This window comes from Ornithodoros turicata, chromosome 10 (genome assembly GCF_037126465.1).
Source record: "Ornithodoros turicata isolate Travis chromosome 10, ASM3712646v1, whole genome shotgun sequence".
NCBI classification, from domain to species: Eukaryota; Metazoa; Arthropoda; class Arachnida; order Ixodida; family Argasidae; genus Ornithodoros; species Ornithodoros turicata.
The window spans coordinates 33,512,230-33,526,233 of NC_088210.1; the positions used below are offsets into that span (position 1 = coordinate 33,512,230).

Consider the following 14,004-nt stretch of genomic DNA (forward strand, 5'->3'; position numbering starts at 1 on the left):
CGCTCAAAACCTCCAAACGCTCATATGCACCGAAAAAAAGTTGGTGGTTTTGAGCGTTTGGTGGAAATGAGCAGGAGGGGAGAAGCTGCTCATAAGCACCAAACGTCCAGAACATCCGAATGCTCATATGCACCGAAAGGCGTGAGACCACAAAGGCCGGGTCTTCCTCTCCCGCATTTGGAACAAGGTCATAGGGTGAGAAAGGTGGAATGAATGGCGACTACCAAGGCCGCTTAATGTGTCAGTTTGAAGTTTATGTAACAGCTTGGTCCTGCTTGTATGTAGTCAGAACGAATTTTTATGGAAGTTTATTTTTATCTATCGTGAGTCAATTGGTGTTTGAACGCCGTAGTGTCCGCCTATTTGGTCGAACGCCGTTTGGTCTAATGACGTTTGATCGAAGGTGTTTGATCGAACGGCGCTTGGTCGAAAACCGTTTGATCGAAAGCCGGTTGATCGATGCCGTTTGTTCGAAAGACGTTTGTTCGAAGGGAGTTCAAAACTGCATGCACTGTGTCATCCGCACCTCTTTTTCTGTAACTTTTGACTCGAGCATACGGAGCTGGCAATCAGGGTACTCTGCTTTTTTTCATTATTATTATTATTATTTCTTTTTCTTTTCTTTTATTTTTTTTTTTGGCAGGGAGACCGCTGGTTACTTGCAGACGTTTGTAATTTACGAACCAGTCGGACACATGTTGAAGAAAGTTGCCCCAGGTTGGGAGCAGCCGACAGTCTGTGTTTCTTCTGAGCACCCTTCTCATTGCTGGTGACATATTTAAAGGGAACGGTCTGAAACGGGATAGCCATATGTGCGCGAAAGCCACTCCAAGTCTGTGGATGCTAAGAAGGAAATTTCGCCATGGCACAACGAAAGATATTAAATTAACACCATATAAAACCTTAGTTCAACCTCGTTTAGTGTATGCATCTGTGATCTGGGTCACTACACATGCACGCTATCCGAAAAAATAGAGAAAGTACAAAGATCTGCTGCCCTGCTTATCTTGTCTAGGTTTCGAAGGACTTCTTCGGTTACATGTCTGTTGCAAGAACTAAATTTAGATTCACCTGCACATAGGCGAAAAGTAAATAAACTAAAACTGTTCTTTCTCCTATACAATGGTCATTTGATTGTCAGAAATAATAATACATTGTTAAAATTTATCCACATTCAACAGGAATAAATAATCGAAAAATGTCATTAATTTATTTTTTATTTATTTGCCAAGAATGTTTAATACTTGAAATCAATTATTATTTGACAAAGTGGGTTAGCATGAGGAATGTGTTTACGAGCAAACGGGTTACACGCAGTTAAATGTTGCTTAGGATAACGGCATTTAGAACTCCGGCGTTCAACACTCCAAGTGAACCAATAAAAAATCGATCAAACGACCGCTGCCATTTCGATCTTCGATTAAATGTCTTTCGACCAAATCATATGTCGGCACAGTTCCTATAGAAGTCGACCAGGATGCACATTCCCCAAGGCCGTCAGTCATGACGTTGCCCACCTCTGTGAGGCCAACAACGGCGATACCTTTCATCGTCACCACAGTGAATTAAATTCGCCTACCTGAGGTAGAGTGTGGTTGACAAAACGTGTAAGAGAAGATGTGGCCGATGAACGGATATCAACATGGAACGCCGTCGACTCCATAGCGCCTTAAGCTACATAAACGAGTAAACACAAGAGAAAACGAGTAGTAAAAATAAACTGAAGAAATAACATTAAACTGAATATATGTTAGAGGTTCAACGATAACACCCAGTGAGCTTGAACTAGCGGTGCAGGAAGGAGGATTGACGCTGCACAGCGTCGCAGTCAGGCACTGGCGTCATCGAATGGTTCTGTAGCATTCGCTACAGTTCCACAGTATAAAGTCTGCGTCGTGAAGCGTACATTAGAAGTAGTTTTGGCATGTGCTACAACGTGTCTGTTTTTGCATGTTCTTGCCTGTTTAGGTTTTTTTTTTTTGTCTAAATATCTGTCTATTTTCATGGTTTTGGCACGTAAATTTCCGAGTTCTACTTATAAGAGGTAATAATGTTGTTCTTGAATGCCTAAAACGGTGAGCAGAAATGAGTTGAAAACCAATCATCCAAAGAACCAAACCAGTCATCTTCCAGACCGAAGGTAGAATAACTATAGGAGCGAGAATGTGTAGAGCATGTTGGATGGAGTTTCGGAAAAAAATAGTCTCGGGAAAGTTCGTCCCGGAAAAATTGGTCCCTGGTTGCGCGCGGTTCCGTGCGCCCAAAAATACAGGAGCGTCGTTGTGGACATCTGATAAACCGAATCATAGCCAATAAAGTGCTATCATTCGCACTCCTCATTTGTTCGAAATTGGAAGGCATGCTTTTTTAAATTAGCATTAATCTTAATGAACAATAAATGCTGGACGCCATTTAGTGAGGAACATAAAAGCGGTTCCATTTGCTGCACCGCTTGTATTGTACAAATTGCGTCTGTTCTTTCTGTTCCTCTCTTTATTTTGCGGAGTACAGACAACGCGACAAGATCATGAAGCAGTTCTGCAATGTCTGCTACCTTCTCCTAAAAGTGAAAAAAATAAAAAAATAAAAAGGAAGAGTCGTCTTTCTGCAGAACGAAAATTCAAATCTCAGTTCTTTCTTATTCTCACTGATCAGGCCATATCTTCTGTTTTGTCAACCAACTCGTGGAGTGGTAAAAGTTGTTTGGATTTCTGTAAAACGCTAACAACTTGAGGCAGCGTCAATGGGAACTTGAACTGGAGAATCGCAGCAAAAATTTTGAAGTAAAAATAATGGTAGACATCGATGCCAGCGAACTTATAATGGAATATCCTTTTGTGTCATTGAGAAAAAGAGAGGACGCCAAACAAAGAGACGCCAAACAATTTTTAACGTACACGATGCATTTGCGTCAGCACTCTATTTTCTGACCACACCAGCTACTGTCGCTGATGCTGAAAGAAGTCTCAGCACAATGAAAGTGACCGATCAAGAATATCCTGTGCTCAATTAACCATAAGAGATGTCAGGCTTTCTGAGTTCGTAGTCAACCGAGAACATGGTTATCATATCTCTGGACTATGATGCATTGATTAACCAACTTGCGAAGAACAAGGCTCGAAAGAAGGATGAAAGATGAAAGTCACTGAAAAGGTTAGCCTGCTGTAGGGATCGAACCCACATCTTCTGGATTACCTTCCTGGTTTCTCTCTTGTTCGAAAGAAGGGTTTTGCGCAAATGTTCACTGCAGGCCTATGTATGCATAATATAAACCCTATATAAATATCGTATTCCATCTTCTGCACTGTAAGTGAACCCGGACATATGTTCGGAGGGGACCACGCTTTTTGTTGCTACAGCCCTAGGAGCCGAGTGCCTTTCGAGCTAGAATCAAGTCTTTTGTCCTAGGCTGCCTCCATGTCTATGAAAATAAAGCTCAAATTGAGATCCATAAACGAGAAGGCGCTATTCGTTCTGGCTACATACAAGCAGGACCAAGCTGTTACATAAACTTCAAACTGACACATTAAGCGGTCTTGGTAGTCGCCATTCATTCCACCTTTCTCACCCTATGACCTTGTTCCAAATGCGGGAGAGGAAGACCCGGCCTTTGTGGTCGCCCGCCTTTCGGTGCATATGAGCATTCGGATGTTCTGGACGTTTGGTGCTTATGAGCAGCTTCTCCCCTCCTGCTCATTTCCACCAAACGCTCAAAACCACCAACTTTTTTTCGGTGCATATGAGCGTTTGGAGGTTTTGAGCGTTTGGAGGTTATGAGCATTTGGTGCATATGAGGCACAACCTGTACTTTCGATGAACATAACAGCATTATGATGGGAATTGATGTTCTGAGGCTGGAACGCATAGAAAGGACAAATACATACAAAGCATCAAGAGAGGCGTGTTAGCTTAGCTCAATTGGTAGGAGCCCTGGATCGGTAATCCAGAGGATGTGGGTTCGAGTTAACCTACAGCTGGTTAACCTTTTCAGTGACTTCATTCTTTCGTAACAGGAATAGGCGAGCTAGCTGGTGTTGGTTGATGACGTCAACATTGCCTCGAGTTTGAAGTAAAACACACGACAGACTCACGAGACGACGAGACTCTGTCGTGTGTTCGTCTTCGTCCCGTCCCGTGTTTTACCTCAAACTCGAGGCCATGTTAACGTCATCCATCTTCTTTCGTCGTCACTTCACGTCGGCGTCCCCTCGCAAGCCTCCTAGCAACCCTTCTTCCGATATAATCTCGTCCCCCATATAAACAGCGCCCAAAAGTTCGTCACGGAACTAAACATTCCCGCAGTCCTTTCACACCCTTTTTCGACCCCGTCGTTTCCAAACGGGAGACGATATCGTATTTCTCGGAGCCTCACCGCGCTATCGCTGTTCGTCTCTCCGGGCCAAGAAGGAGTGCAGTGTCCCCCAATTGGAGTGGCTCCATCTAACCTTCATTGCGTCTAATCTTAGACGGCGATGGAGGCGCCACTCGTTTCGTTCGCACGCCTTGGAAATTGCATTTCGACGGCTGCTGTCGATGAGAGAGAGGGGGAAATTGTAGGTCTTTATTACCCTAATAGGACGTAGTAGGATTGCCTTCCTGTCTGTCTCTCATTTCTTTGATTTATCTTGCATTTTTTTTGTCGAGCTTTGTTTCGTTTCACTTTTTCGTTTTGTTTTGTGTTTATGTATTCGCTCGGTTCCTCCTTTTATCTGTCCTTTTTTTGTGGGGGGGGGGGGAACCAAGGGGGGGAACTTGCGCGACTTCCTTGGTTTTCGACAGTCAGTCTTGTTACTTGAAAGGGACAAGTTTTTTCTTTGAAAAAATAAAAATAAAGTGGTCCTTAAAAAGGCTGATCCATATTACAGCGTTTACGGCAGCATACGGAATCTTTTACGTGTACAGCTTGGGACAAAAGTTTACGGAACACGGCGTTGGCGTATTTCTTCATCGGAGCGGCCCCGTGATACCTGCCAAGAATAGCTTGAATAAGAAACAGGTGACCAGCTCTTCTCTCCATCTTATAGTATGTGTGTTTGCTCCCGTATGCTGCTAGGGTGCTGCTCAAGTGGAGAAATGTCACATCCCGCTGTTCCGTGAACTTTTGTCCCAAGCTGTACCATGTGTTACGTACATGTACCATCCTGAAGGATGTTCCGTTGCATTGATTCGCTGTCAGCGTTGCCTTAATCTTGTTCGCGAGACACTTCGGCTATTTATTTTATCATTGGCGTTTTAGGTGAAGGTAGAACCTTCACGATAACGTTTCTGAAAACATGGTAAGCCAATCCTCGGATTCCTTTGGGGTGGCTGACGTCACGTTGCTGATATCTGATTGACTCTGGCAGCATACTGATTCGGAATCCGAGGGCGTTTACGCCCAAGCAGCAAAATGTACCCAAGCAGCACAATGTACTGAAAGTCGAGTGGAATAGGGGTGGCCGGTATGTGTTTTATCAATGTTCTTTAGTTTCACAAGTCTGTTCAAGGCCTTCCACCTATCCATCCGCCCCTATTGCACTCGACTTTCAGTACATTGTGCTGCATGGGTACTGAAAGTAGAGTGCAATGGGGGTGGACGGGTAGGTGGAAGGCCTTGAACAGACCCGGAAAACAAAACAACACTGATAAGACACATACCGTCCACCCCTGTTGCACTCGACTTTCAGTACATTGTGCTGCTTGGGCAGTTCTCTAAAACTTTCCCATTTGTGCAACGTCGGTTACAATACAGTGTGTCGGGTTGCTTTCAGTGTGCCACAAAGCTTGTGAACTTTTACTGCGTAAAGGAGAAGATGATGACGAGAAAGATGAAAAGAAGAAGATGAGAAAGATGACTGAGTTTGCAATGCCGTCTTTAGCACATAATTGCGCCGGTTCTATGACTGCATGCGCGGACGGACCGTCATTACTGTTAACTGGCAGCGAATGTAATTAAAAACGGCCCCGTCATTACGGAGAGCGGGAAAGTTTTTCGAGCCCATTTTCTTTCCCCTTTTTTCCAATCTGCCCAAACATTATATGACGTGCAGGAAATGGCAATGTTTGCCGAATCTTTTCGGTTCGCTTTTCTTTATTTATTATTATTACTATTTTTTTACTTTCTTCGTTTTGTAACTTAATAAAAGAAGATCTTGTTACGTTATTGGAGCCATTCCATCGAAGTGTTGCCGCGCGCAATATCTCGGCAATTTCCGTTACTCTTCCACCCTTTCTCTCTCTCTCTCTTTTGGAAAGGGAAGGGGAGGAGGGAGGGGGGGTCAAGCTTTAATGTTTGTGCAACTTCTGCCAGGCCCTGGTTGTATATACGTACGCGAATTGTGAAAGGTTTCGCGGCGAAGTCACGTTTCAGTTCCTTTGATAGGGAATGCGAGGTTTTTATGGCTTTTAATGTGTTGCTCCCTTTCCACGAGGGCTGATATTGCGAAAGGAAACTCGTCTAGCTTTGCCTGAGGACAGGACCTCTTCTTACTCTTTTCTTTTTTTTTATTTCTTCAAAGCAGTACAGATGGTACAGATATCGAAAAGATAGTAAGTCCCATTTGAACGCGTTTAAAAACTCAGCCGAAGTTGCTACATCCACACAGATTGCGTGGCCATATCTCGATCGTTTTGGGGCTTGTGACCCCCTTTTTGGGTGAGTGCGGTCATCGCATGTGCAAGGGCGAAGAAGACAGGAAGAAATATACTGATTTAATGCCAAGTATAAAGGGTTACGTTATGCAAAAAAATAAAATAAAAATAAAAAGGCCTCTACAACTGCTAAGATGTTACACAAATTGCAGGTCAGTTGTATGTTCTACGCTGTGTAGTCGTCTTGTATGCTTCCGTCCTTCGGAGGGCTCAGTGCACAGGCTCAGTGCAATAAGAACGGTACGGTGACTAGAGGAGTCGAGGTCCCGGTAACATTAGCCCCACCAGCGCCATCCACTTTGCTTTTTCCAAAGGTCAAAGGTTTTCCAAGGTGTGTCAAGCTACATGCGAACGCGGGAGACGTCCTCTTCGGGAACATCCCTTCCGGATTACTCTACAAAGCTATCGAAATTCTGACGAAATAACAATTTCAATTCATACGTCAGCTCATGCGTCTGAGGAAAACCCAGGAAAAACCCCCAGAGAGCACAGCTGGCACCGGGATTCCAACCCGGGTCGTACGTCCCCTTCTGCGCGTTCAAAATTCAAATTCCCATTGTCCAATCATGATGTAGATCTTGCGGGGGGCCGATGAGTTGCGCCCCTAGCGGATCGTGCGGACGGGCTCCTCATATAGTAGTTGCCGATTATGACATGGTGGTTATAATCTAGTAGGTCGTTTTCCCTTGCCACCTCCACAAGCTCGAGCAAAATGCTATACCGTCCACAGAGATACAGTCAAACTCCTTTATAGCGAACACCTTTTTAACGAAAATACCACTACAGCAAATTTTTTTGCGGTCCCGCTGGAGCCCTATAGGTCCAATAATGGACATCCTTTTTAACGAAAAGACCTTTACTGCGAATTTTTTTTGCTGTCCCCCTGAGTTTCGTTGTAAAGGAGTTTGACTGTACTTGAATTTGAGACGAATCGCGTTTGAACCGCTGCGACGCCGCCGCGTTGCTGTCCGTGCGAGAACCTGACACCCGAGCACCAGCCTTGTCTGCAGGCTGTACCGGATGTACCCCTACACAGCCTGCATCGGATGCACACAGCTCGTACATTTTCCTTCCTCGCGTTTTGCTTCTTGCGGTTATGCAAAGTGAATGGCTGTGCCTGTGGTCCTTCTGGGAAATTGCGAAGACGGTATAATAGGACAGGTTTTCAGCAGGATTTTCGATTGAGTATGTGCGTGTGTATATTGGGGGGGGCACGGCAGTCCCGGGCGAGGGGGGCAAGGGGGGCAACCGCCTCGGAGCCTTCACTTGAAGGGGCGGCAGTTCCTACATATTCCGTTTATCCTGCCGCAGGTTGAAGTTCGGTTGGCATCGAATCTGTTGTGTCGCAGTGAATGATGCCGCGTCCGAGATCGACTGTCTATACGCAGACAAGCGCCTGATGATGACGAATTCATGATGATGATGATGGTGCCGATCTCGTGTCATAATATGGATATGAGACGTATTTATCGCATATTTTTTTCCTTTGAGTTGGTTGGTGAAGCGGAGGACACAGTATTGTTTCATGAACTAAGCGCAAGAAGGCTTCACGATGCACTGTCCCTGAGACTTCACCTAAGGAAAGAACTGAACAGACACATCAAGTCTTTAACACCTTCACAATCGTAGAAAGAGAGCCGTCGAAAGACTTAATTCTTTAATTGAACATTTTTATTTTTATCGATTTATTTATTCATTCAAAAATATATGAAACTGTGAGCGTGCTGAATACTTACAGTGAACCCTCGTTATTATGACCATGGTCGTTCCCGAAAATTTTGGTCATAATGTGGAATTGTCATATTAACGGGGGAGGGGGGATTTGCACAGGTTTCACTGCATTGTTCCCCAGGAGTATGGTCGTAAAGCGCGTATGTCAGATTATCGGGGGTCATATTAACGAGGCTTCACTGTATATCATTCGGAGTGGCATTCATCAACAGTTCATCATCTCCCATGATCGGATTTTTTTCTAAGGCTTGCCTGCGTTTATGCCGTGTTATCTGTCACTTCCCTCGTGCGTGTGGACGTGTGCTTTCTGCCCGGGTGCTCCCGGGAACGTAGTACAGTGAACCCTCGTTAATATGACCCCCGATAATCTGACATACACGCTTTACGACCATACTCTTGGGGAACAATGCTGTGAAACCTCTGCAAATCCTCCCCGTTAATATGACAATTCCGCATTATGCCCAGAATTTTCGGGAACGACCATGGTCATAATAACGAGGGTTCACTGTACTCTTTGTGACCACATTTGTCCGCTAAGCTTCTTTCCATCTCTTGCTCCAGATCTCTCTTCCATCTCTTGCTGGCGACCTCCTCTGCCATGTCTCTCATACTCAATTCCTTTTGTTCCTCCGCAGGATTTGTGGCGACACGCCTCCTTGGGTCCCCTTGCTTCAGCATGCCTCAGGTAAGCGCGCATCCTAAGCTCATTTGCTTCCTGTTAGTATGTAGACGGCCACGCGCGCCTTCTGCGCATGCGCAGAGGTCGCGCGTCCTGAATATTGCATGACGTGTGGTGGGCTGGTGCTGCCTTGCCCAGCCTTGCTTGCGTGTTTTCTTTTTCTTTTCTTTTTCTTTTCGTCCTTGTGTATTGAAGGAGGTTGAAAAACTTATGCGATATTCCGCCTTCGTCAGACGTCGATTACACAGCGCCACGAGTGTTGATTGTGGTGAATATTTTATAGCGAAAACATTTCGCTTTGTTCAGTTTCGGAACGTCTGCCACAAATAAATAATTTACTTCGCTCGTTGAGGTCGACGATAAATTTTGCTACGGTGTTGGAATAAGAATAGTGGTATAGTGTTTTTTTTTTTGTTGTTGTTGTTTTTTTCGTAGCTGTCTGGAGTGATCTGGTCAAATGTAAGCAATGCGTCCGGTCTTCGTGCACCTAAGAAGTTCAAAAAAACTATTGACGGTTCCTCTACCTGTTCCACCCCCTGCTCCATCCACGATGGAGAATATAAAAGTAAAGTGTTCCCTCTCCATTTTTTTTTTTAGCTCCGTGTTGTGCAACAAATGACGGGAAGCCTTGCGAAGGAAGGAACGAGTGTAGATCACGTGTCGCGCGCGTGCGCAAGACCTGTGATCTTCTGCACTCTAGAAACCCTCCACTCCTCCGAAGAGCGTGTAAGTGAAGGAGGGAACTCGTGACGTTCGCAGTCCCCATGGGAGGGCTAACCATGTGACTCATTACCTAGACGCGGCGCCACCGAAGCACAGTAGCAGTAACAGCCGAATCTTCGGCAGCCAATGAGCGCTTACGGCTGCTTCAACACGCAGACCTGATGACACACGGGGTCTGCTGACGTCGCAGGAGGAGATCTGGCCGGACCAGCGGCTGTTCCGCCGGGCGCCTGATAATCTGCTTTACGCATGAAACAGGGTTTCGAACCATGACACTTCCTCGCACGCTGAATTCTTGAATTGCGCTATCCGTACACGTGGAGGACACGTGAAATTAAGCCGAACATTCTTCAGCTAATATAATCCATTTCCAATCTTTTTGTAGCCGCGATGCCTTCACTCTTCGCTAATGAGACGTGGCTTGCCTTTGTCGGGACATAATTCAATTGCGAGCGCCCTCTGCTGTATTTTTTTTCTTTCTGCCCCCTCGTGGCATACATCAACCTTCAAGCAGCTTCTTCGTCACGGCACGCGCCTTCGTAGAACCGGCTCTAACCGGTTGAGGGCCGCCTAAAAAAAAAAAAAAAAAAGACGCGAGATCTATGAGCGCGCGTCAACCTCAGGCAGGTCCTTATCGCGCGCCGTGAGGAAGCCCCCGAAACGTCCTCTTCTGCGGTGCGCGCGCGCGTGCGTGAGTTATTCATCACATGTACGGGTCTCTCTCTTATGGGTGTTACAGTGTAGCTTTTTTTTTGCGTGGTGTGTACCTGCTTTTCTTGGCAAGCAGGTCACGATGCAGCCGCTACCGCATCGTACCGGTTTCTGAGTACGGGTTGAGCTTGTTACTGCTAACAGTGAGCACCGCCCCTAAAGACCCTAGTACAATTATTGGCCAAGATCTTCTTAACGCGTAGCATCCAGACGTCGCGAACACACATTTAACCACCACGAATGAAAACGTTCTTTTACTTTACAACCTTGAACCACCAGCTCACGTGACATAGCGGTTAGGATGATCGCCTTCCACGCCGAGAAACGGGTTCGAATCCCTGCTGTGCTGTCTGAGGCTTTCCCTGGGTTTTCCTGCAGACTTTCCAGACGAATGTCGGCACAGTTCACCCTGAAGTCGGCCCTGGACGCATATTAAACCCCGCCCCTGTCCCCCACTACTTCCTGCTGTCCTCCCTCCAACTGTTCACACGTGTACGCCGCCCACGCCAGCCACGGCCACGGAGACACTGCAAAGCCAATGTCTTCACTAGTGCCCTCCGTGGCACCACCATTCCTACAAGACATCACCGGAACAGAACTCTGAAGCCTCGCGCCTTGCGTTCACGAAGCTTGTTTCTTTCGTCGAATAATTTTATTTCTGCTGCCGAGACTATACTGCCGGTTACTAGGGAGTGGCGACGTGGTTTATGGCTCGAAGCGATTTTGTTTATTTCAATTTTTTTTACTGTATTTTTACGCTCGCCTTGCGCGCTGTCTGGAGGTTCTTGTCTCACATACTACCCCTCTGTCGCTCGTCAGGGGAGGGGTAGCAAACAGTCTGGCAACACGAAACGTATGTACCAACTGCTCCGCAAGAGGGTCCGAAGAACAACCCCCACTCCCTCCCCCATCCCTGCAACTTCTCTTTTTTGGTGTATGTGCGTGCATGTTTTTGTGTGGTTATAATTTTATGGTGTTTGCCGCGCCGTAGCAGCTTCCTCCGTGGCCTCCGATTTTCTCTCTCGTCTCCGCCTTTTTTCTTCCTCCGCTTTTTGTCCGCACGAGAAGAGATAGATCGATATAATTCTACCAGGCCAAGTGTCCACTTTGAGCCAAGTTCAAATCGGCTGTAAAAAGAAGCGGTGTGTCACACCGTCGTCTTATCGTTCTCGTACGTTCATGCTTGGATAGTCCGAAAGTGGTAGAATCCTTCTTGCGGCGTTGTTTTTTTTTTTTTTTTTTTTTTCACATACGGGTTATGTCCGCTTACTGATTTTCAAGGTGACCGGTTCGAACCGGGCCGAAGATGCCAAGAATTTAGTGACCTGTCTCGAATTGATCGGGCACGCTTCTCACTGGGGGACCATTTGCTGAGACCTCAGCGTGCAGAAAACATCTTGTACGTCTCGTATATTGCATTGCAGAGATTGCGTCTGAAAGCACAATAAGAAATTTTAGAGTGGGTACCCAAGCAGGCGTTGGGTCTATGCGCCGAGGAAATAAGGAGTCGTCATTGCGCGAGGCATTGTGTGGGTTGCGGGCATGGCGCTTGGGTATACTGTGTTCAACAACACAGATAACCTACGGAAGAATATCCTCCCCGAAAATAGCGTACGTACGCGCCATTGAAATGGCCCTATTTGTTGCTTCTACGCATTAAGGGACGTTTCGGATTCTTCAAAGCATCTCTAAATGGGCTCAGGAAAAGAAGAAGAAAAAGAAAGCTTGGATCATGAACATTATTCTCCGCTCCCTCCCAAGTTACCCATCGCATTTGCGGCACGCATTTTTTTTTTTTTTTTTTGGCGTGTGGCGTATAGATATAAAATGAAAGAATGTCTGGAATTCGTCTTCGGACTGTTGGACGGTATAGACGCGTCTCTTCGGAATTCAAGACTCGCAACACCCTCTTTTTAAATTCCTTTTCATTTTTTTCCCTCTCTCTTTCTATCCGACGCACCATATAGTCCTATATACGGGCTATATAAGACCACGTGATCTGAGCGGCAGGGAATTATAATGCGAGGCAGGGTAGAAGAGTAAAATGTGAAATGACGGCCCACTAAAAGGATTTAAGCACAGTAAACGTAATCCCCGAACGCGTCTTTATCGGACGTTTTCGGGAGGGAAAAAAAGGTAGGGGGGGGGGGGGGAGGGGGGAGTCTCGTTGGCGTCGAACGTGCCGTAACGTCGGAGACTGACTGGAGAGTTGAAAGAAGGAGAGCTAGAAGGAGTGTGAGGGTGCAATTTCGGCGAAGCAGGTCTATATGGGAATGGGGGAATTTCGCTCTTATTACGAGGGATAAGGGGGATCGTTAGCGAGTACGCTCGTCTCAAGTCCGTACGAGGATAGAGGTGCGAATTAAGGCCATCACGGAGGAAAGAATGAGGCGAGGCGTCCAGTTCCATCACCCCGAGAAAGTGAAGCTGAAATTGGGAACCGGCTATGTGACGTCACCGCTAGTTTTCCCGGTTTCTATTTATGGTATATCTACAGGGTTGGTCTAGCAAACGCTTCACTAATCGATCGCATCGTAAAAATGGAATTTTTAGAAGGTTTAGCAAACCCAAAACTACGCAGACTGGTAGCCATTTGTCTGAAGTTTCGTTGGATTTTTTTTTTTTTTTTGTGAGCGTTACGGAGGGGCAGCCGCCCCAGGCGACTCTCCCAGAGGGGGCTCTGGACGCCACATATACCGGGAGCCAAGTTGGGCAATAAAGCAGGCCCCAAGGGATCATTAGAGCTCTGAAGAGAAACGTTTTCGGGTATTGTAACATTTTTAGACCGTGGTTCTGGAAATCGGAGGCGGGGCGGGGGGGGGGGGGGATATTCGCCTTGGGCCCCAGCTCTGAGTCTGAGACTAGTGTATTTACGCAAACGGGCCCCCAGGTTGGTCAGAGACGTATAACCTTCCGCCAGTATTTCGTCTCACTGTAAAGAACCCACGCGTATGGCATTAGTTGTCTCGCGACGTACAGCCATCAATTATCGTGTGGCTCGCGGTGGAAGTTCGGCGTACACGGCTGCCTCGATTTTCTTCTCAACACAGCTGCGATGTTGGCTCGAAAGATCGTGTTTCCAGTTCTGATTCGGTGTGCGCTAGCTAGGTGATGATGGACGTTGTTTACCCTCCACTGCGTAACCTTGTCATTGTTGCCTGTTTGCCTGCCAGATGTGGGGCAGAGATTGAGGCGTTCTTTCGTGGGTGCCTGGTGTACGACCTTTCGCAGAACGAAGCACCTGCTAACCATTCCCCTAAGCCGCGTAGTGTAATTGAAATGGAAATACCTAGCGCTGGACAGATACTCTGAGGATTTCCTTGCGCTCATCCTGTGAGGCATATGCCAGCCAGCCCTTATGATGAAAGATGAAAGTCACTGAAAAGGTTAGCCAGCTGTAGGAGTCGAACCCACATCTTCTGGATTGCCGGTCATTGTAATCTTTGGTACGTTGTCCTGCTTGGGCCTGTGCATTGGAACTTTCAGTACATAGGAGTGCTTGCGTCGGACCATCGATTGAGATGTTCTGA

The 14,004-nt window shown here is 46.5% G+C and overlaps 1 protein-coding gene across 8 annotated transcripts in view; it reads left to right on the plus strand.

Annotated features, from left to right (window-relative positions):
* LOC135369968 (polyhomeotic-like protein 3) overlaps positions 1-14,004 on the plus strand; it is a 124,390-nt gene that overhangs the window by 39,041 nt on the left and 71,345 nt on the right. For all 8 annotated transcript variants that reach the window (XM_064603590.1, XM_064603594.1, XM_064603593.1 and 5 more), the window contains exon 2: positions 8,997-9,046. The gene's annotated coding sequence lies outside the window, so the exon portion shown is untranslated. The remainder of the gene's footprint in view (positions 1-8,996; positions 9,047-14,004) is intronic.